The sequence below is a fragment of the Hydractinia symbiolongicarpus genome, chromosome 11 (genome assembly GCF_029227915.1).
Source record: "Hydractinia symbiolongicarpus strain clone_291-10 chromosome 11, HSymV2.1, whole genome shotgun sequence".
Lineage (NCBI taxonomy): Eukaryota > Metazoa > Cnidaria > Hydrozoa > Anthoathecata > Hydractiniidae > Hydractinia > Hydractinia symbiolongicarpus.
Window position 1 is genome coordinate 20,077,411 of NC_079885.1, and position 22,323 is coordinate 20,099,733.

Here is a 22,323-nt window from a genome sequence, read left to right on the forward strand (position 1 = left end):
TTAGGAATAAGAGGCAGTGATAGCACTCTCTGATTTTTCTGATGGACATACTTGTTCATCGCTTCCCCGGGTGGGCTTGAACCACCAACCTTTCCGTTAACAGCCGAAAGCGCTAACCAATTTCGGCACAGAGACGCGAAACATACTGAAGTATCCCTATTTACTACTTAGCTAATTCAATTTCAATGTTTCTAACACCACATCTGACTATGCAGGTAAACGTAGTTTCAAGACTAAAACTACCGTTGCTTTTACAATTATCGTGACATTAGGAATCATAAGCAGTGGTAGCACTATCTGCTTTATCTGATCGAAGTATTTGTTCATTGCGTCCCCGGATGAGCTTGAACCACCAACCTTTCGGTTAACAGCCGAACGCGCTAACCAATTGCGCCACGGAGACATGAAACTTACTGAAGTTTCCCTATTTGCAATTTGGCTCATTTACTTTCGTTTATTCTTAAAAGCACATCTGATGATGCCAGTAAACATGGTTACAACAGTAACACTACCGTTGCTCTTACAGTTAACGTGACATTAGGAAAAAGAGGCAGTGATAGCACTCTTGGATTCTTCTGATGGACATATTTGTTCATCGCTTCCCCGGGTGCGCTTGACCCACCAACCTTTCCGTTAACAGCCGAACGCGCTAACCAATTGCGGCACAAAGACACGAAACATACTGAAGTATCCCTATTTATTAGTTAGCTAATTCAATTTCAATGTTTTTAACACAATATCTGACTATGCAGGTAAACGTAGTTTCAAGACTAAAACTACCGTTGCTTTTACAATTATCGTGACATTAGGAATCATAAGCAGTGGTAGCACTATCTGTTTCATCTGATCGAAGTATTTGTTCATTGCGTCCCCGCGTGGGCTTGAACCACCAACCTTTCGGTTAACAGCCGAACGCGCTAACCAATTGCGCCACGGAGACATGAAACTTACTGAAGTTTCCCTATTTGCAAGTTGGCTCATTTACTTTCGTTTATTCTTAATAGCACATCTGATGATGCCAGTAAACATGGTTACAACAGTAACACTACCGTTGCTCTTACAGTTAACGTGACATTAGGAATAAGAGGCAGTGATAGCACTCTCTCATTTTTCTAATGGACATACTTGTTCATCGCTTCCCCGGGTAGGCTTGAAGCACCAACCTTTCCGTTAACAGCCGAAAGCGCTAACCAATTTCGGCACAGAGACGCGAAACATACTGAAGTATCCCTATTTACTAGTTAGCTAATTCAATTTCAATGTTTCTAACACCACATCTGACTATGCAGGTAAACGTAGTTTCAAGACTAAAACTACCGTTGCTTTTACAATTATCGTGACATTAGGAATCATAAGCAGTGGTAGCACTATCTGCTTTATCTGATCGAAGTATTTGTTCATTGCGTCCCCGGATGAGCTTGAACCACCAACCTTTCGGTTAACAGCCGAACGCGCTAACCAATTGCGCCACGGAGACATGAAACTTACTGAAGTTTCCCTATTTGCAAGTTGGCTAATTCAATTTCAATGTTTCTAACACCACATCTGACTATGCAGGTAAACGTAGTTTCAAGACTAAAACTACCGTTGCTTTTACAATTATCGTGACATTAGGAATCATAAGCAGTGGTAGCACTATCTGCTTTATCTGATCGAAGTATTTGTTCATTGCGTCCCCGGGTGGGCTTGAACCACAAACCTTTCGGTTAACAGCCGAACGCGCTAACCAATTGCGCCACCGAGACATGAAACTTACTGAAGTTTCCCTATTTACAAGCTGGCTCATTTACTTTCATTTATTTTTAATAGCATATCTGATGATGCCAGTAAACATGGCTACAAGAGTAACACTACCGTTGCTCTTACAGTTAGTGTGACATTAGGAATAAGAGGCAGTGATAGCACTCTCTGATTCTTCTGATGGACATATTTGTTCGTCGCTTCCCCGGGTGCGCTTGACCCACCAACCTTTCCGTTAACAGCCGAACGCGCTAACCAATTGCGGCACGAAGACACGAAACATACTGAAGTATCCCTGTTTATTAGTTAGCTAATTCAATTTCAATGTTTTTAACACCATATCTGACTATGCAGGTAAACGTAGTTTCAAGACTAAAACTACCGTTGCTTTTACAATTATCGTGACATTAGGAATCATAAGCAGTGATAGCACTCTCTGATTTTTCTGATGGACATACTTGTTCATCGCTTCCCCGGGTGGGCTTGAACCACCAAACTTTCCGTTAACAGCCGAAGGCGACAACTAATTGCGCTACGGAGACGCGAAACTTACTGAAGTATCCCTATTCACTAGTAGGCTAATTCAATTTCAGTGTTCTTAACAGCACATCTGACTATGCAGGTAAACGTAGTTTCAAGACTAAAACTACCGTTGCTTTTACAATTATCGTGACATTAGGAATCATATGCAGTGGTAGCACTATCTGTTTCATCTGATCGAAGTATTTGTTTATTGAGTCCCCGGGTGGGCTTGAACCACAAACCTTTCGGTTAACAGCCGAACGCGCTAACCAATTGCGCCACCGAGACATGAAACTTACTGAAGTTTCCCTATTTACAAGTTGGCTCATTTACTTTCATTTATTTTTAATAGCATATCTGATGATGCCAGTAAACATGGCTACAAGAGTAACACTACCGTTGCTCTTACAGTTAATGTGACATTAGGAATAAGAGGCAGTGATAGCACTCTCTGATTCTTCTGATGGACATATTTGTTCATCGCATCCCCGGGTGCGCTTGACCCACCAACCTTTCCGTTAACAGCCGAACGCGCTAACCAATTGCGGCACGAAGACACTAAACATACTGAAGTATCCCTGTTTATTAGTTAGCTAATTCAATTTCAATGTTTTTAACACCATATCTGACTATGCAGGTAAACGTAGTTTCAAGACTAAAACTACCGTTGCTTTTACAATTATCGTGACATTAGGAATCATAAGCAGTGGTAGCACTATCTGTTTCATCTGATCAAAGTATGTGTTCATTGCGTCCGCGCGTGGGCTTGAACCACCAACCTTTCGGTTAACAGCCGAACGCGCTAACCAATTGCGACACGGAGACATGAAACTTACTGAAGTTTCCCTATTTACAAGTTGGCTCGTTTGCTTTCATTTATTTTTAATAGAACATCTGATGATGCCAGTAAACATGGCTACAAGAGTAACACTACCGTTGCTTTTACAGTTAACGTGACATTAGGAATAGGAGGCAGTGATAGCACTCTCTGATTTTTCTGATGGACATACTTGTTCATCGCTTCCCCGGGTGGGCTTGAACCACCAAACTTTCCGTTAACAGCCGAACGCGACAACTAATTGCGCTACGGAGACGCGAAACTTACTGAAGTATCCCTATTCACTAGTAGGCTAATTCAATTTCGGTGTTCTTAACAGCACATCTGACTATGCAGGTAAACGTAGTTTCAAGACTAAAACTACCGTTGCTTTTACAATTATCGTGACATTAGGAATCATATGCAGTGGTAGCACTATCTGTTTCATCTGATCGAAGTATTTGTTTATTGAGTCCCCGGGTGGGCTTGAACCAACAACCTTTCGGTTAACAGCCGAACGCGCTAACCAATTGCGCCACGGAGACATGAAACTTACTGAAGTTTCCCTATTTACAAGTTGGCTCATTTACTTTCATTTATTTTTAATAGAACATCTGATGATGCCAGTAAACATGGCTACAAGAGTAACACTACTGTTGCTTTTACAGTTAACGTGACATTGGGAATAAGAGGCAGTGATAGCACTCTCTGATTCTTCTGATGGACATATTTGTTCATCGCTTCCCCGGGTGGGCTTGAACCACCAACGTTTCAGTTAACAGGCGAACGCGCTAACCAATTGCGGCACGGAGACACGAAACATACTGAAGTTTCCCTATTTATTACTTAGCTAATTCAATTTCAATGTTTTTAACACCACATCTGACTATGCAGGTAAACGTAGTTTCAAGACTAAAACTACCGTTGCTTTTACAATTATTGTGACATTAGGAATCATAAGCAGTGGTAGCACTATCTATTTCATCTGATCAAAGAATTTGTTCTTTGCGTCCCCGGGTGGGCTTGAACCACCAACCTTTCGGTTAACAGCCGAACGCGCTAACCAATTGCGCCACGGAGACATGAATTTACTGAAGTTTCCCTATTTACAAGTTGGCTCATTTACTTTCATTTATTTTTAATAGCACATCGGATGATGCCAGTAGACATGGCTACAAGTGTAACACTACCGTTGCTGTTACAGTTACCGTGACTTTAGGAATAAGAGGCAGTGATAGCACTCTCTGATTCTTCTGATGGACATATTTGTTCATTGCGTCCCTGGGTGGGCTTGAACCACCAACCTTTCGGTTAACAGCCGAACGCGCTAACCAATTGCGCCACGGAGACATGAATTTACTGAAGTTTCCCTATTTACAAGTTGGCTCATTTACTTTCACTTATTTTTAATAGCACATCTGATGATGCCAGTAGACATGGCTACAAGTGTAACACTACCGTTGCTCTTACAGTTAACGTGACTTTAGGAATAAGAGGCAGTGATAGCACTCTCTGATTCTTCTAATGGACATATTTGTTCATCGCTTCCCCGGGTGGGTTTGAACCACCAACCTTTCCGTTAACAGCCGAACGCGCTAACCAATTGCGGCACGGAGACACGAAACATATTAAAGTATCCCTATTTACTAGTTACCTAATTCAATTTCAATGTTTTTAACACCACATCTGACTATGCAGGTAAACGTAGTTTCAAGACTAAAACTACCGTTGCTTTTACAATTATCGTGACATTAGGAATCATAAGCAGTGGTAGCACTATCTGTTTCATCTGATCAAAGAATTTGTTCTTTGCGTCCCGGGTGGGCTTGAACCACCAACCTTTCGGTTAACAGCCGAACGCGCTAACCAATTGCGCCACGGAGACATGAATTTACTGAAGTTTCCCTATTTACAAGTTGGCTCATTTACTTTCATTTATTTTTAATAGCACATCGGATGATGCCAGTAGACATGGCTACAAGTGTAACACTACCGTTGCTGTTGCAGTTAACGTGACTTTAGGAATAAGAGGCAGTGATAGCACTCTCTGATTCTTCTGATGGACATATTTGTTCATTGCGTCCCCGGGTGGGCTTGAACCACCAACCTTTCGGTTAACAGCCGAACCCACTAACCAATTGCGCCACGGAGACATGAATTTACTGAAGTTTCCCTATTTACAAGTTGGCTCATTTACTTTCACTTATTTTTAATAGCACATCTGATGATGCCAGTAGACATGGCTACAAGTGTAACACTACCGTTGCTCTTACAGTTAACGTGACTTTAGGAATAAGAGGCAGTGATAGCACTCTCTGATTCTTCTGATGGACATATTTGTTCATCGCTTCCCCGGGTGGGTTTGAACCACCAACCTTTCCGTTAACAGCCGAACGCGCTAACCAATTGCGGCACGGAGACACGAAACATACTAAAGTATCCCTATTTACTAGTTACCTAATTCAATTTCAATGTTTTTAAGACCACATCTGACTATGCAGGTAAACGTAGTTTCAAGACTAAAACTACCGTTGTTTTTACAATTATCGTGACATTAGGAATCATAAGCAGTGGTAGCTCTATCTGTAACATCTGATCGAAGTATTTGTTCATTGCGTCCCCGGGTGGGCTTGAACCACCAACCTTTCGGTTAACAGCCGAACGCGCTAACCAATTGCGGCACGGAGACATGAAACTTACTGAAGTTTCCCTATTTACAAGTTGCCTCATTTACTTTCATTTATTTTTAATAGCACATCTGATGATGCCAGTAAACATGGCTACAAGAGTAACACTACCGTTGCTCTTACAGTTAACGTGACATTAGGAATAAGAGGCAGTGATAGCACTCTCTGATTCTTCTGATAGACATATTTGTTCATCGCCTCCCCGGGTGGGCTTGAACCACCAACCTTTCCGTTAACAGCCAAACGCGCTAACCAATTGCGGCACTAAGACACGAAACATACTGAAGTATCCCTATTTACTAGTTAGCTAATTCAATTTCAATGTTTTTAACACCACATCTGACTATGCAGGTAAACGTAGTTGCAAGACTAAAACTACCGTTGCTTTTACAATTATCGTGACATTAGGAATCATAAGCAGTGGTAGCACTATCTATTTCATCTGATCAAAGAATTTGTTCTTTGCGTCCCCGGGTGGGCTTGAACCACCAACCTTTCGGTTAACAGCCGAACGCGCTAACCAATTGCGCCACGGAGACATGAATTTACTGAAGTTTCCCTATTTACAAGTTGGCTCATTTACTTTCATTTATTTTTAATAGCACATCGGATGATGCCAGTAGACATGGCTACAAGTGTAACACTACCGTTGCTGTTACAGTTACCGTGACTTTAGGAATAAGAGGCAGTGATAGCACTCTCTGATTCTTCTGATGGACATATTTGTTCATTGCGTCCCTGGGTGGGCTTGGACCACCAACCTTTCGGTTAACAGCCGAACGCGCTAACCAATTGCGCCACGGAGACATGAATTTACTGAAGTTTCCCTATTTACAAGTTGGCTCATTTACTTTCACTTATTTTTAATAGCACATCTGATGATGCCAGTAGACATGGCTACAAGTGTAACACTACCGTTGCTCTTACAGTTAACGTGACTTTAGGAATAAGAGGCAGTGATAGCACTCTCTGATTCTTCTAATGGACATATTTGTTCATCGCTTCCCCGGGTGGGTTTGAACCACCAACCTTTCCGTTAACAGCCGAACGCGCTAACCAATTGCGGCACGGAGACACGAAACATATTAAAGTATCCCTATTTACTAGTTACCTAATTCAATTTCAATGTTTTTAACACCACATCTGACTATGCAGGTAAACGTAGTTTCAAGACTAAAACTACCGTTGCTTTTACAATTATCGTGACATTAGGAATCATAAGCAGTGGTAGCACTATCTGTTTCATCTGATCAAAGAATTTGTTCTTTGCGTCCCGGGTGGGCTTGAACCACCAACCTTTCGGTTAACAGCCGAACGCGCTAACCAATTGCGCCACGGAGACATGAATTTACTGAAGTTTCCCTATTTACAAGTTGGCTCATTTACTTTCATTTATTTTTAATAGCACATCGGATGATGCCAGTAGACATGGCTACAAGTGTAACACTACCGTTGCTGTTGCAGTTAACGTGACTTTAGGAATAAGAGGCAGTGATAGCACTCTCTGATTCTTCTGATGGACATATTTGTTCATCGCTTCCCCGGGTGGGTTTGAACCACCAACCTTTCCGTTAACAGCCGAACGCGCTAACCAATTGCGGCACGGAGACACGAAACATACTAAAGTATCCCTATTTACTAGTTACCTAATTCAATTTCAATGTTTTTAAGACCACATCTGACTATGCAGGTAAACGTAGTTTCAAGACTAAAACTACCGTTGTTTTTACAATTATCGTGACATTAGGAATCATAAGCAGTGGTAGCTCTATCTGTAACATCTGATCGAAGTATTTGTTCATTGCGTCCCCGGGTGGGCTTGAACCACCAACCTTTCGGTTAACAGCCGAACGCGCTAACCAATTGCGGCACGGAGACATGAAACTTACTGAAGTTTCCCTATTTACAAGTTGCCTCATTTACTTTCATTTATTTTTAATAGCACATCTGATGATGCCAGTAAACATGGCTACAAGAGTAACACTACCGTTGCTCTTACAGTTAACGTGACATTAGGAATAAGAGGCAGTGATAGCACTCTCTGATTCTTCTGATAGACATATTTGTTCATCGCCTCCCCGGGTGGGCTTGAACCACCAACCTTTCCGTTAACAGCCAAACGCGCTAACCAATTGCGGCACTAAGACACGAAACATACTGAAGTATCCCTATTTACTAGTTAGCTAATTCAATTTCAATGTTTTTAACACCACATCTGACTATGCAGGTAAACGTAGTTGCAAGACTAAAACTACCGTTGCTTTTACAATTATCGTGACATAGGGAATCATAAGCAGTGGTAGCACTAACTGTTTCATCTGATCGAAGTATTTGTTCATTGCGTCCCCGGGTGGTTTTGAACCACCAACCTTTCCGGTAACAGCCGAACGCGCTAACCAATTGCGGCACGGAGACATGAAACTTACTGAAGTTTCCCTATTTACAAGTTGACACATTTACTTTCATTTATTTTTAATAGCACATCTGATGATGCCAGTAAACATGGCTACAAGAGTAACACTACCGTTGCTCTTACAGTTAACATGACATTAGGAATAAGAGGCAGTGATAGCACTCTCTGATTTTTCTGATGGACATACTTGTTCATCGCTTCCCCGGGTGGGCTTGAACCACCAACCTTTCCGTTAACAGCCGAACGCGCCAACAAATTGAGACACGAAAGCACGAAACATACTGAAGTATCCCTATTTACTAGTTAGCTAATTCAATTTCAATGTTTCTAACACCACATCTGACTATGCAGGTAAACGTAGTTTCAAGACTAAAACTACCGTTGCTTTTACAATTATCGTGACATTAGGAATCATAAGCAGTGGTAGCACTATCTGCTTTATCTGATCGAAGTATTTGTTCATTGCGTCACCGGATGGGCTTGAACCACCAACCTTTCGGTTAACAGCCGAACGCGCTAACCAATTGCGCCACGGAGACATGAAACTTACTGAAGTTTCCCTATTTACAAGTTGGCTCATTTACTTTCGTTTATTTTTAATAGCACAACTGATGATGTCAGTAAACATGGTTACAACAGTAACACTCCTGTTGCTCTTACAGTTAACGTGACATTAGGAATAAGAGGCAGTGATAGCACTCTCTGATTTTTCTGATGGACATACTTGTTCATCGCTTCCCCGGGTGGGCTTGAACCACCAACCTTTCCGTTAACAGCCGAAAGCGCTAACCAATTTCGGCACAGAGACGCGAAACATACTGAAGTATCCCTATTTACTAGTTAGCTAATTCAATTTCAATGTTTCTAACACCACATCTGACTATGCAGGTAAACGTAGTTTCAAGACTAAAACTACCGTTGCTTTTACAATTATCGTGACATTAGGAATCATAAGCAGTGGTAGCACTATCTGCTTTATCTGATCGAAGTATTTGTTCATTGCGTCCCCGGATGAGCTTGAACCACCAACCTTTCGGTTAACAGCCGAACGCGCTAACCAATTGCGCCACGGAGACATGAAACTTACTGAAGTTTCCCTATTTGCAAGTTGGCTCATTTACTTTCGTTTATTCTTAAAAGCACATCTGATGATGCCAGTAAACATGGTTACAACAGTAACACTACCGTTGCTCTTACAGTTAACGTGACATTAGGAAAAAGAGGCAGTGATAGCACTCTTGGATTCTTCTGATGGACATATTTGTTCATCGCTTCCCCGGGTGCGCTTGACCCACCAACCTTTCCGTTAACAGCCGAACGCGCTAACCAATTGCGGCACAAAGACACGAAACATACTGAAGTATCCCTATTTATTAGTTAGCTAATTCAATTTCAATGTTTTTAACACAATATCTGACTATGCAGGTAAACGTAGTTTCAAGACTAAAACTACCGTTGCTTTTACAATTATCGTGACATTAGGAATCATAAGCAGTGGTAGCACTATCTGTTTCATCTGATCGAAGTATTTGTTCATTGCGTCCCCGCGTGGGCTTGAACCACCAACCTTTCGGTTAACAGCCGAACGCGCTAACCAATTGCGCCACGGAGACATTTTGCAAGTTGGCTCATTTACTTTCGTTTATTCTTAATAGCACATCTGATGATGCCAGTAAACATGGTTACAACAGTAACACTACCGTTGCTCTTACAGTTAACGTGACATTAGGAATAAGATGCAGTGATAGCACTCTCTCATTTTTCTAATGGACATACTTGTTCATCGCTTCCCCGGGTAGGCTTGAACCACCAACCTTTCCGTTAACAGCCGAAAGCGCTAACCAATTTCGGCACGGAGACACGAAACATACTGAAGTATCTCTATTTACTAGTTAGCTAATTTAATTTCAATGTTTCTAACACCACATCTGACTATGCAGGTAAACGTAGTTTCAAGACTAAAACTACCGTTGCTTTTACAATTATCGTGACATTAGGAATCATAAGCAGTGGTAGCACTATCTGCTTTATCTGATCGAAGTATTTGTTCATTGCGTCACCGGATGGGCTTGAACCACCAACCTTTCGGTTAACAGCCGAACGCGCTAACCAATTGCGCCACGGAGACATGAAACTTACTGAAGTTTCCCTATTAACAAGTTGGCTCATTTACTTTCGTTTATTTTTAATAGCACAACTGATGATGTCAGTAAACATGGTTACAACAGTAACACTCCTGTTGCTCTTACAGTTAACGTGACATTAGGAATAAGAGGCAGTGATAGCACTCTCTGATTTTTCTGATGGACATACTTGTTCATCGCTTCCCCGGGTGGGCTTGAACCACCAACCTTTCCGTTAACAGCCGAAAGCGCTAACCAATTTCGGCACAGAGACGCGAAACATACTGAAGTATCCCTATTTACTACTTAGCTAATTCAATTTCAATGTTTCTAACACCACATCTGACTATGCAGGTAAACGTAGTTTCAAGACTAAAACTACCGTTGCTTTTACAATTATCGTGACATTAGGAATCATAAGCAGTGGTAGCACTATCTGCTTTATCTGATCGAAGTATTTGTTCATTGCGTCCCCGGATGAGCTTGAACCACCAACCTTTCGGTTAACAGCCGAACGCGCTAACCAATTGCGCCACGGAGACATGAAACTTACTGAAGTTTCCCTATTTGCAATTTGGCTCATTTACTTTCGTTTATTCTTAAAAGCACATCTGATGATGCCAGTAAACATGGTTACAACAGTAACACTACCGTTGCTCTTACAGTTAACGTGACATTAGGAAAAAGAGGCAGTGATAGCACTCTTGGATTCTTCTGATGGACATATTTGTTCATCGCTTCCCCGGGTGCGCTTGACCCACCAACCTTTCCGTTAACAGCCGAACGCGCTAACCAATTGCGGCACAAAGACACGAAACATACTGAAGTATCCCTATTTATTAGTTAGCTAATTCAATTTCCATGTTTTTAACACAATATCTGACTATGCAGGTAAACGTAGTTTCAAGACTAAAACTACCGTTGCTTTTACAATTATCGTGACATTAGGAATCATAAGCAGTGGTAGCACTATCTGTTTCATCTGATCGAAGTATTTGTTCATTGCGTCCCCGCGTGGGCTTGAACCACCAACCTTTCGGTTAACAGCCGAACGCGCTAACCAATTGCGCCACGGAGACATTTTGCAAGTTGGCTCATTTACTTTCGTTTATTCTTAATAGCACATCTGATGATGCCAGTAAACATGGTTACAACAGTAACACTACCGTTGCTCTTACAGTTAACGTGACATTAGGAATAAGGTGCAGTGATAGCACTCTCTCATTTTTCTAATGGACATACTTGTTCATCGCTTCCCCGGGTAGGCTTGAACCACCAACCTTTCCGTTAACAGCCGAAAGCGCTAACCAATTTCGGCACGGAGACACGAAACATACTGAAGTATCTCTATTTACTAGTTAGCTAATTTAATTTCAATGTTTCTAACACCACATCTGACTATGCAGGTAAACGTAGTTTCAAGACTAAAACTACCGTTGCTTTTACAATTATCGTGACATTAGGAATCATAAGCAGTGGTAGCACTATCTGCTTTATCTGATCGAAGTATTTGTTCATTGCGTCACCGGATGGGCTTGAACCACCAACCTTTCGGTTAACAGCCGAACGCGCTAACCAATTGCGCCACGGAGACATGAAACTTACTGAAGTTTCCCTATTAACAAGTTGGCTCATTTACTTTCGTTTATTTTTAATAGCACAACTGATGATGTCAGTAAACATGGTTACAACAGTAACACTCCTGTTGCTCTTACAGTTAACGTGACATTAGGAATAAGAGGCAGTGATAGCACTCTCTGATTTTTCTGATGGACATACTTGTTCATCGCTTCCCCGGGTGGGCTTGAACCACCAACCTTTCCGTTAACAGCCGAAAGCGCTAACCAATTTCGGCACAGAGACGCGAAACATACTGAAGTATCCCTATTTACTACTTAGCTAATTCAATTTCAATGTTTCTAACACCACATCTGACTATGCAGGTAAACGTAGTTTCAAGACTAAAACTACCGTTGCTTTTACAATTATCGTGACATTAGGAATCATAAGCAGTGGTAGCACTATCTGCTTTATCTGATCGAAGTATTTGTTCATTGCGTCCCCGGATGAGCTTGAACCACCAACCTTTCGGTTAACAGCCGAACGCGCTAACCAATTGCGCCACGGAGACATGAAACTTACTGAAGTTTCCCTATTTGCAATTTGGCTCATTTACTTTCGTTTATTCTTAAAAGCACATCTGATGATGCCAGTAAACATGGTTACAACAGTAACACTACCGTTGCTCTTACAGTTAACGTGACATTAGGAAAAAGAGGCAGTGATAGCACTCTTGGATTCTTCTGATGGACATATTTGTTCATCGCTTCCCCGGGTGCGCTTGACCCACCAACCTTTCCGTTAACAGCCGAACGCGCTAACCAATTGCGGCACAAAGACACGAAACATACTGAAGTATCCCTATTTATTAGTTAGCTAATTCAATTTCAATGTTTTTAACACAATATCTGACTATGCAGGTAAACGTAGTTTCAAGACTAAAACTACCGTTGCTTTTACAATTATCGTGACATTAGGAATCATAAGCAGTGGTAGCACTATCTGTTTCATCTGATCGAAGTATTTGTTCATTGCGTCCCCGCGTGGGCTTGAACCACCAACCTTTCGGTTAACAGCCGAACGCGCTAACCAATTGCGCCACGGAGACATGAAACTTACTGAAGTTTCCCTATTTGCAAGTTGGCTCATTTACTTTCGTTTATTCTTAATAGCACATCTGATGATGCCAGTAAACATGGTTACAACAGTAACACTACCGTTGCTCTTACAGTTAACGTGACATTAGGAATAAGAGGCAGTGATAGCACTCTCTCATTTTTCTAATGGACATACTTGTTCATCGCTTCCCCGGGTAGGCTTGAAGCACCAACCTTTCCGTTAACAGCCGAAAGCGCTAACCAATTTCGGCACAGAGACGCGAAACATACTGAAGTATCCCTATTTACTAGTTAGCTAATTCAATTTCAATGTTTCTAACACCACATCTGACTATGCAGGTAAACGTAGTTTCAAGACTAAAACTACCGTTGCTTTTACAATTATCGTGACATTAGGAATCATAAGCAGTGGTAGCACTATCTGCTTTATCTGATCGAAGTATTTGTTCATTGCGTCCCCGGATGAGCTTGAACCACCAACCTTTCGGTTAACAGCCGAACGCGCTAACCAATTGCGCCACGGAGACATGAAACTTACTGAAGTTTCCCTATTTGCAAGTTGGCTAATTCAATTTCAATGTTTCTAACACCACATCTGACTATGCAGGTAAACGTAGTTTCAAGACTAAAACTACCGTTGCTTTTACAATTATCGTGACATTAGGAATCATAAGCAGTGGTAGCACTATCTGCTTTATCTGATCGAAGTATTTGTTCATTGCGTCCCCGGGTGGGCTTGAACCACAAACCTTTCGGTTAACAGCCGAACGCGCTAACCAATTGCGCCACCGAGACATGAAACTTACTGAAGTTTCCCTATTTACAAGCTGGCTCATTTACTTTCATTTATTTTTAATAGCATATCTGATGATGCCAGTAAACATGGCTACAAGAGTAACACTACCGTTGCTCTTACAGTTAATGTGACATTAGGAATAAGAGGCAGTGATAGCACTCTCTGATTCTTCTGATGGACATATTTGTTCGTCGCTTCCCCGGGTGCGCTTGACCCACCAACCTTTCCGTTAACAGCCGAACGCGCTAACCAATTGCGGCACGAAGACACGAAACATACTGAAGTATCCCTGTTTATTAGTTAGCTAATTCAATTTCAATGTTTTTAACACCATATCTGACTATGCAGGTAAACGTAGTTTCAAGACTAAAACTACCGTTGCTTTTACAATTATCGTGACATTAGGAATCATAAGCAGTGATAGCACTCTCTGATTTTTCTGATGGACATACTTGTTCATCGCTTCCCCGGGTGGGCTTGAACCACCAAACTTTCCGTTAACAGCCGAAGGCGACAACTAATTGCGCTACGGAGACGCGAAACTTACTGAAGTATCCCTATTCACTAGTAGGCTAATTCAATTTCAGTGTTCTTAACAGCACATCTGACTATGCAGGTAAACGTAGTTTCAAGACTAAAACTACCGTTGCTTTTACAATTATCGTGACATTAGGAATCATATGCAGTGGTAGCACTATCTGTTTCATCTGATCGAAGTATTTGTTTATTGAGTCCCCGGGTGGGCTTGAACCACAAACCTTTCGGTTAACAGCCGAACGCGCTAACCAATTGCGCCACCGAGACATGAAACTTACTGAAGTTTCCCTATTTACAAGTTGGCTCATTTACTTTCATTTATTTTTAATAGCATATCTGATGATGCCAGTAAACATGGCTACAAGAGTAACACTACCGTTGCTCTTACAGTTAATGTGACATTAGGAATAAGAGGCAGTGATAGCACTCTCTGATTCTTCTGATGGACATATTTGTTCATCGCATCCCCGGGTGCGCTTGACCCACCAACCTTTCCGTTAACAGCCGAACGCGCTAACCAATTGCGGCACGAAGACACTAAACATACTGAAGTATCCCTGTTTATTAGTTAGCTAATTCAATTTCAATGTTTTTAACACCATATCTGACTATGCAGGTAAACGTAGTTTCAAGACTAAAACTACCGTTGCTTTTACAATTATCGTGACATTAGGAATCATAAGCAGTGGTAGCACTATCTGTTTCATCTGATCAAAGTATGTGTTCATTGCGTCCGCGCGTGGGCTTGAACCACCAACCTTTCGGTTAACAGCCGAACGCGCTAACCAATTGCGACACGGAGACATGAAACTTACTGAAGTTTCCCTATTTACAAGTTGGCTCGTTTGCTTTCATTTATTTTTAATAGAACATCTGATGATGCCAGTAAACATGGCTACAAGAGTAACACTACCGTTGCTTTTACAGTTAACGTGACATTAGGAATAGGAGGCAGTGATAGCACTCTCTGATTTTTCTGATGGACATACTTGTTCATCGCTTCCCCGGGTGGGCTTGAACCACCAAACTTTCCGTTAACAGCCGAACGCGACAACTAATTGCGCTACGGAGACGCGAAACTTACTGAAGTATCCCTATTCACTAGTAGGCTAATTCAATTTCGGTGTTCTTAACAGCACATCTGACTATGCAGGTAAACGTAGTTTCAAGACTAAAACTACCGTTGCTTTTACAATTATCGTGACATTAGGAATCATATGCAGTGGTAGCACTATCTGTTTCATCTGATCGAAGTATTTGTTTATTGAGTCCCCGGGTGGGCTTGAACCAACAACCTTTCGGTTAACAGCCGAACGCGCTAACCAATTGCGCCACGGAGACATGAAACTTACTGAAGTTTCCCTATTTACAAGTTGGCTCATTTACTTTCATTTATTTTTAATAGAACATCTGATGATGCCAGTAAACATGGCTACAAGAGTAACACTACTGTTGCTTTTACAGTTAACGTGACATTGGGAATAAGAGGCAGTGATAGCACTCTCTGATTCTTCTGATGGACATATTTGTTCATCGCTTCCCCGGGTGGGCTTGAACCACCAACGTTTCAGTTAACAGGCGAACGCGCTAACCAATTGCGGCACGGAGACACGAAACATACTGAAGTTTCCCTATTTATTACTTAGCTAATTCAATTTCAATGTTTTTAACACCACATCTGACTATGCAGGTAAACGTAGTTTCAAGACTAAAACTACCGTTGCTTTTACAATTATTGTGACATTAGGAATCATAAGCAGTGGTAGCACTATCTATTTCATCTGATCAAAGAATTTGTTCTTTGCGTCCCCGGGTGGGCTTGAACCACCAACCTTTCGGTTAACAGCCGAACGCGCTAACCAATTGCGCCACGGAGACATGAATTTACTGAAGTTTCCCTATTTACAAGTTGGCTCATTTACTTTCATTTATTTTTAATAGCACATCGGATGATGCCAGTAGACATGGCTACAAGTGTAACACTACCGTTGCTGTTACAGTTACCGTGACTTTAGGAATAAGAGGCAGTGATAGCACTCTCTGATTCTTCTGATGGACATATTTGTTCATTGCGTCCCTGGGTGGGCTTGAACCACCAACCTTTCGGTTAACAGCCGAACGCGCTAACCAATTGCGCCACGGAGACATGAATTTACTGAAGTTTCCCTATTTACAAGTTGGCTCATTTACTTTCACTTATTTTTAATAGCACATCTGATGATGCCAGTAGACATGGCTACAAGTGTAACACTACCGTTGCTCTTACAGTTAACGTGACTTTAGGAATAAGAGGCAGTGATAGCACTCTCTGATTCTTCTAATGGACATATTTGTTCATCGCTTCCCCGGGTGGGTTTGAACCACCAACCTTTCCGTTAACAGCCGAACGCGCTAACCAATTGCGGCACGGAGACACGAAACATATTAAAGTATCCCTATTTACTAGTTACCTAATTCAATTTCAATGTTTTTAACACCACATCTGACTATGCAGGTAAACGTAGTTTCAAGACTAAAACTACCGTTGCTTTTACAATTATCGTGACATTAGGAATCATAAGCAGTGGTAGCACTATCTGTTTCATCTGATCAAAGAATTTGTTCTTTGCGTCCCGGGTGGGCTTGAACCACCAACCTTTCGGTTAACAGCCGAACGCGCTAACCAATTGCGCCACGGAGACATGAATTTACTGAAGTTTCCCTATTTACAAGTTGGCTCATTTACTTTCATTTATTTTTAATAGCACATCGGATGATGCCAGTAGACATGGCTACAAGTGTAACACTACCGTTGCTGTTGCAGTTAACGTGACTTTAGGAATAAGAGGCAGTGATAGCACTCTCTGATTCTTCTGATGGACATATTTGTTCATTGCGTCCCCGGGTGGGCTTGAACCACCAACCTTTCGGTTAACAGCCGAACCCACTAACCAATTGCGCCACGGAGACATGAATTTACTGAAGTTTCCCTATTTACAAGTTGGCTCATTTACTTTCACTTATTTTTAATAGCACATCTGATGATGCCAGTAGACATGGCTACAAGTGTAACACTACCGTTGCTCTTACAGTTAACGTGACTTTAGGAATAAGAGGCAGTGATAGCACTCTCTGATTCTTCTGATGGACATATTTGTTCATCGCTTCCCCGGGTGGGTTTGAACCACCAACCTTTCCGTTAACAGCCGAACGCGCTAACCAATTGCGGCACGGAGACACGAAACATACTAAAGTATCCCTATTTACTAGTTACCTAATTCAATTTCAATGTTTTTAAGACCACATCTGACTATGCAGGTAAACGTAGTTTCAAGACTAAAACTACCGTTGTTTTTACAATTATCGTGACATTAGGAATCATAAGCAGTGGTAGCTCTATCTGTAACATCTGATCGAAGTATTTGTTCATTGCGTCCCCGGGTGGGCTTGAACCACCAACCTTTCGGTTAACAGCCGAACGCGCTAACCAATTGCGGCACGGAGACATGAAACTTACTGAAGTTTCCCTATTTACAAGTTGCCTCATTTACTTTCATTTATTTTTAATAGCACATCTGATGATGCCAGTAAACATGGCTACAAGAGTAACACTACCGTTGCTCTTACAGTTAACGTGACATTAGGAATAAGAGGCAGTGATAGCACTCTCTGATTCTTCTGATAGACATATTTGTTCATCGCCTCCCCGGGTGGGCTTGAACCACCAACCTTTCCGTTAACAGCCAAACGCGCTAACCAATTGCGGCACTAAGACACGAAACATACTGAAGTATCCCTATTTACTAGTTAGCTAATTCAATTTCAATGTTTTTAACACCACATCTGACTATGCAGGTAAACGTAGTTGCAAGACTAAAACTACCGTTGCTTTTACAATTATCGTGACATTAGGAATCATAAGCAGTGGTAGCACTATCTATTTCATCTGATCAAAGAATTTGTTCTTTGCGTCCCCGGGTGGGCTTGAACCACCAACCTTTCGGTTAACAGCCGAACGCGCTAACCAATTGCGCCACGGAGACATGAATTTACTGAAGTTTCCCTATTTACAAGTTGGCTCATTTACTTTCATTTATTTTTAATAGCACATCGGATGATGCCAGTAGACATGGCTACAAGTGTAACACTACCGTTGCTGTTACAGTTACCGTGACTTTAGGAATAAGAGGCAGTGATAGCACTCTCTGATTCTTCTGATGGACATATTTGTTCATTGCGTCCCTGGGTGGGCTTGAACCACCAACCTTTCGGTTAACAGCCGAACGCGCTAACCAATTGCGCCACGGAGACATGAATTTACTGAAGTTTCCCTATTTACAAGTTGGCTCATTTACTTTCACTTATTTTTAATAGCACATCTGATGATGCCAGTAGACATGGCTACAAGTGTAACACTACCGTTGCTCTTACAGTTAACGTGACTTTAGGAATAAGAGGCAGTGATAGCACTCTCTGATTCTTCTAATGGACATATTTGTTCATCGCTTCCCCGGGTGGGTTTGAACCACCAACCTTTCCGTTAACAGCCGAACGCGCTAACCAATTGCGGCACGGAGACACGAAACATATTAAAGTATCCCTATTTACTAGTTACCTAATTCAATTTCAATGTTTTTAACACCACATCTGACTATGCAGGTAAACGTAGTTTCAAGACTAAAACTACCGTTGCTTTTACAATTATCGTGACATTAGGAATCATAAGCAGTGGTAGCACTATCTGTTTCATCTGATCAAAGAATTTGTTCTTTGCGTCCCGGGTGGGCTTGAACCACCAACCTTTCGGTTAACAGCCGAACGCGCTAACCAATTGCGCCACGGAGACATGAATTTACTGAAGTTTCCCTATTTACAAGTTGGCTCATTTACTTTCATTTATTTTTAATAGCACATCGGATGATGCCAGTAGACATGGCTACAAGTGTAACACTACCGTTGCTGTTGCAGTTAACGTGACTTTAGGAATAAGAGGCAGTGATAGCACTCTCTGATTCTTCTGATGGACATATTTGTTCATCGCTTCCCCGGGTGGGTTTGAACCACCAACCTTTCCGTTAACAGCCGAACGCGCTAACCAATTGCGGCACGGAGACACGAAACATACTAAAGTATCCCTATTTACTAGTTACCTAATTCAATTTCAATGTTTTTAAGACCACATCTGACTATGCAGGTAAACGTAGTTTCAAGACTAAAACTACCGTTGTTTTTACAATTATCGTGACATTAGGAATCATAAGCAGTGGTAGCTCTATCTGTAACATCTGATCGAAGTATTTGTTCATTGCGTCCCCGGGTGGGCTTGAACCACCAACCTTTCGGTTAACAGCCGAACGCGCTAACCAATTGCGGCACGGAGACATGAAACTTACTGAAGTTTCCCTATTTACAAGTTGCCTCATTTACTTTCATTTATTTTTAATAGCACATCTGATGATGCCAGTAAACATGGCTACAAGAGTAACACTACCGTTGCTCTTACAGTTAACGTGACATTAGGAATAAGAGGCAGTGATAGCACTCTCTGATTCTTCTGATAGACATATTTGTTCATCGCCTCCCCGGGTGGGCTTGAACCACCAACCTTTCCGTTAACAGCCAAACGCGCTAACCAATTGCGGCACTAAGACACGAAACATACTGAAGTATCCCTATTTACTAGTTAGCTAATTCAATTTCAATGTTTTTAACACCACATCTGACTATGCAGGTAAACGTAGTTGCAAGACTAAAACTACCGTTGCTTTTACAATTATCGTGACATAGGGAATCATAAGCAGTGGTAGCACTAACTGTTTCATCTGATCGAAGTATTTGTTCATTGCGTCCCCGGGTGGTTTTGAACCACCAACCTTTCCGGTAACAGCCGAACGCGCTAACCAATTGCGGCACGGAGACATGAAACTTACTGAAGTTTCCCTATTTACAAGTTGACACATTTACTTTCATTTATTTTTAATAGCACATCTGATGATGCCAGTAAACATGGCTACAAGAGTAACACTACCGTTGCTCTTACAGTTAACATGACATTAGGAATAAGAGGCAGTGATAGCACTCTCTGATTTTTCTGATGGACATACTTGTTCATCGCTTCCCCGGGTGGGCTTGAACCACCAACCTTTCCGTTAACAGCCGAACGCGCCAACAAATTGAGACACGAAAGCACGAAACATACTGAAGTATCCCTATTTACTAGTTAGCTAATTCAATTTCAATGTTTTTAACACCATATCTGACTATGCAGGTAAACGTAGTTTCAAGACTAAAACTACCGTTGCTTTAACAATTATCGTGACATTAGGAATCATAAGCAGTTGTAGCGCTATCTGTTTCATCTGATGGAAGTATTTGTTCATTGCGTCCACGGGTGGGCTTGAACCACCAACCTTTCGCTTAACAGCCGAACGCGCCAACCAATTGCGCCACGGAGACATGAAACTTACTGAAGTTTCCCTATTTACAAGTTGGCTCATTTACTTTCATTTATTTTTAATAGAACATCTGATGATGCCAGTAAACATGGCTACAAGAGTAACACTTCCGTTGCTCTTACAAATAACGTGACATTAGGAATAAGAGGCAGTGATAGCACTCTCTGATTCTTTTGATGGACATATTTGTTCATCGCTTCCCCGTTTGGGCTTGAACCACCAACCTTTCCGTTAACCGCCAAACGCGCTTACCAATTGCGGCACGGAGACACGAAACATACTGAAATATCCCTATTTACTAGTTAGCTAATTCAATTTCAATGTTTTTAACACCACATCTGACTATGCAGGTAAACGTAGTTTCAAGACTAAAACTACCGTTGCCTTTACAATTATCGTGACATTAGGAATCATAAGCAGTTGTAGCACTATCTGTTTCATATGATCGAAGTATTTGTTCATTGCGTCCCCGGGTGGGCTTGAACCACTAACCTTTCGGTTAACAGCCGAACGCGCTAACCAATTGCGCCACGGAAACATGAAACTTACTGAAGTTTTCCTATTTAAAAGTTGGCTTATTTACTTTCATTTATTTTTAATAGCACATCTGATGATGCCAGTAAACATGGCTACAAGAGTAACACTACCGTTGCTCTTACAAATAACGTGACATTAGGAATAAGAGGCAGTGATAGCACTCTCTGATTCTTCTGATGGACATATTTGTTCATCGCTTCCCCGTTTGGGCTTGAACCACCAACCTTTCCGTTAACAGCCGAACGCGCCAACAAATTGAGACACGAAGGCACGAAACATACTGAAATATCCCTATTTACTAGTTAGCTAATTCAATTTCAATGTTTTTAACACCACATCTGACTATGCAGGTAAACGTAGTTTCAAGACTAAAACTACCGTTGCCTTTACAATTATCGTGACATTAGGAATCATAAGCAGTTGTAGCACTATCTGTTTCATCTGATCGAAGTATTTGTTCATTGCGTCCCCGGGTGGGCTTGAACCACCAACCTTTCGGTTAACAGCCGAACACGCTAACCAATTGCGCCACGGAGACATGAAACTTACTGAAGTTTCCCTATATACAACTTGGCTCATTTACTTTCATTTATTTTTAATAGAACATCTGATGATGCCAGTAAACATGGCTACAAGAGTAACACTACCGTTGCTTTTACAGTTAACGTGACATTAGGAATAAGAGGCAGTGATAGCACTCTCTGATTCTTCTGATGGACATATTTGTTCATCGCTTCCCCGGGTGGGCTTGAACCACCAACCTTTCAGTTAACAGCCGAACGCGCTAACCAATTGCGGCACTAAGACACGAAACATACTGAAGTATCCCTATTTACTAGTTAGCTAATTCAATTTCAATGTTTTTAACACCACATCTGACTATGCAGGTAAACGTAGTTGCAAGACTAAAACTACCGTTGCTTTTACAATTATCGTGACATAGGGAATCATAAGCAGTGGTAGCACTAACTGTTTCATCTGATCGAAGTATTTGTTCATTGCGTCCCCGGGTGGTTTTGAACCACCAACCTTTCCGATA

General features: G+C 41.6%; 10 non-coding genes across 10 annotated transcripts; all 10 read right to left on the reverse strand.

The window, feature by feature from the left end:
• Positions 1–3,550: 3,550 nt before the first annotated feature.
• On the reverse strand, positions 3,551–3,624 carry Trnan-guu (transfer RNA asparagine (anticodon GUU)). The gene has a single exon. It is a non-coding gene; the product is annotated as a tRNA-Asn (tRNA).
• A 463-nt stretch (positions 3,625–4,087) lies between these two features.
• Positions 4,088–4,161, reverse strand: Trnan-guu (transfer RNA asparagine (anticodon GUU)). Its single transcript has one exon. It is a non-coding gene; the product is annotated as a tRNA-Asn (tRNA).
• Positions 4,162–4,355: 194 nt separating this feature from the next.
• On the reverse strand, positions 4,356–4,429 carry Trnan-guu (transfer RNA asparagine (anticodon GUU)). The gene has a single exon. It is a non-coding gene; the product is annotated as a tRNA-Asn (tRNA).
• A 1,802-nt stretch (positions 4,430–6,231) lies between these two features.
• On the reverse strand, positions 6,232–6,305 carry Trnan-guu (transfer RNA asparagine (anticodon GUU)). The gene has a single exon. It is a non-coding gene; the product is annotated as a tRNA-Asn (tRNA).
• Positions 6,306–15,580: 9,275 nt separating this feature from the next.
• Positions 15,581–15,654, reverse strand: Trnan-guu (transfer RNA asparagine (anticodon GUU)). The gene has a single exon. It is a non-coding gene; the product is annotated as a tRNA-Asn (tRNA).
• Positions 15,655–16,117: 463 nt separating this feature from the next.
• On the reverse strand, positions 16,118–16,191 carry Trnan-guu (transfer RNA asparagine (anticodon GUU)). Its single transcript has one exon. It is a non-coding gene; the product is annotated as a tRNA-Asn (tRNA).
• Positions 16,192–16,385: 194 nt separating this feature from the next.
• Trnan-guu (transfer RNA asparagine (anticodon GUU)) lies at positions 16,386–16,459 on the reverse strand. Its single transcript has one exon. It is a non-coding gene; the product is annotated as a tRNA-Asn (tRNA).
• Positions 16,460–18,261: 1,802 nt separating this feature from the next.
• Trnan-guu (transfer RNA asparagine (anticodon GUU)) lies at positions 18,262–18,335 on the reverse strand. Its single transcript has one exon. It is a non-coding gene; the product is annotated as a tRNA-Asn (tRNA).
• A 194-nt stretch (positions 18,336–18,529) lies between these two features.
• Trnan-guu (transfer RNA asparagine (anticodon GUU)) lies at positions 18,530–18,603 on the reverse strand. Its single transcript has one exon. It is a non-coding gene; the product is annotated as a tRNA-Asn (tRNA).
• A 3,145-nt stretch (positions 18,604–21,748) lies between these two features.
• Positions 21,749–21,822, reverse strand: Trnan-guu (transfer RNA asparagine (anticodon GUU)). The gene has a single exon. It is a non-coding gene; the product is annotated as a tRNA-Asn (tRNA).
• Between the last annotated feature and the right edge of the window lie 501 nt (positions 21,823–22,323).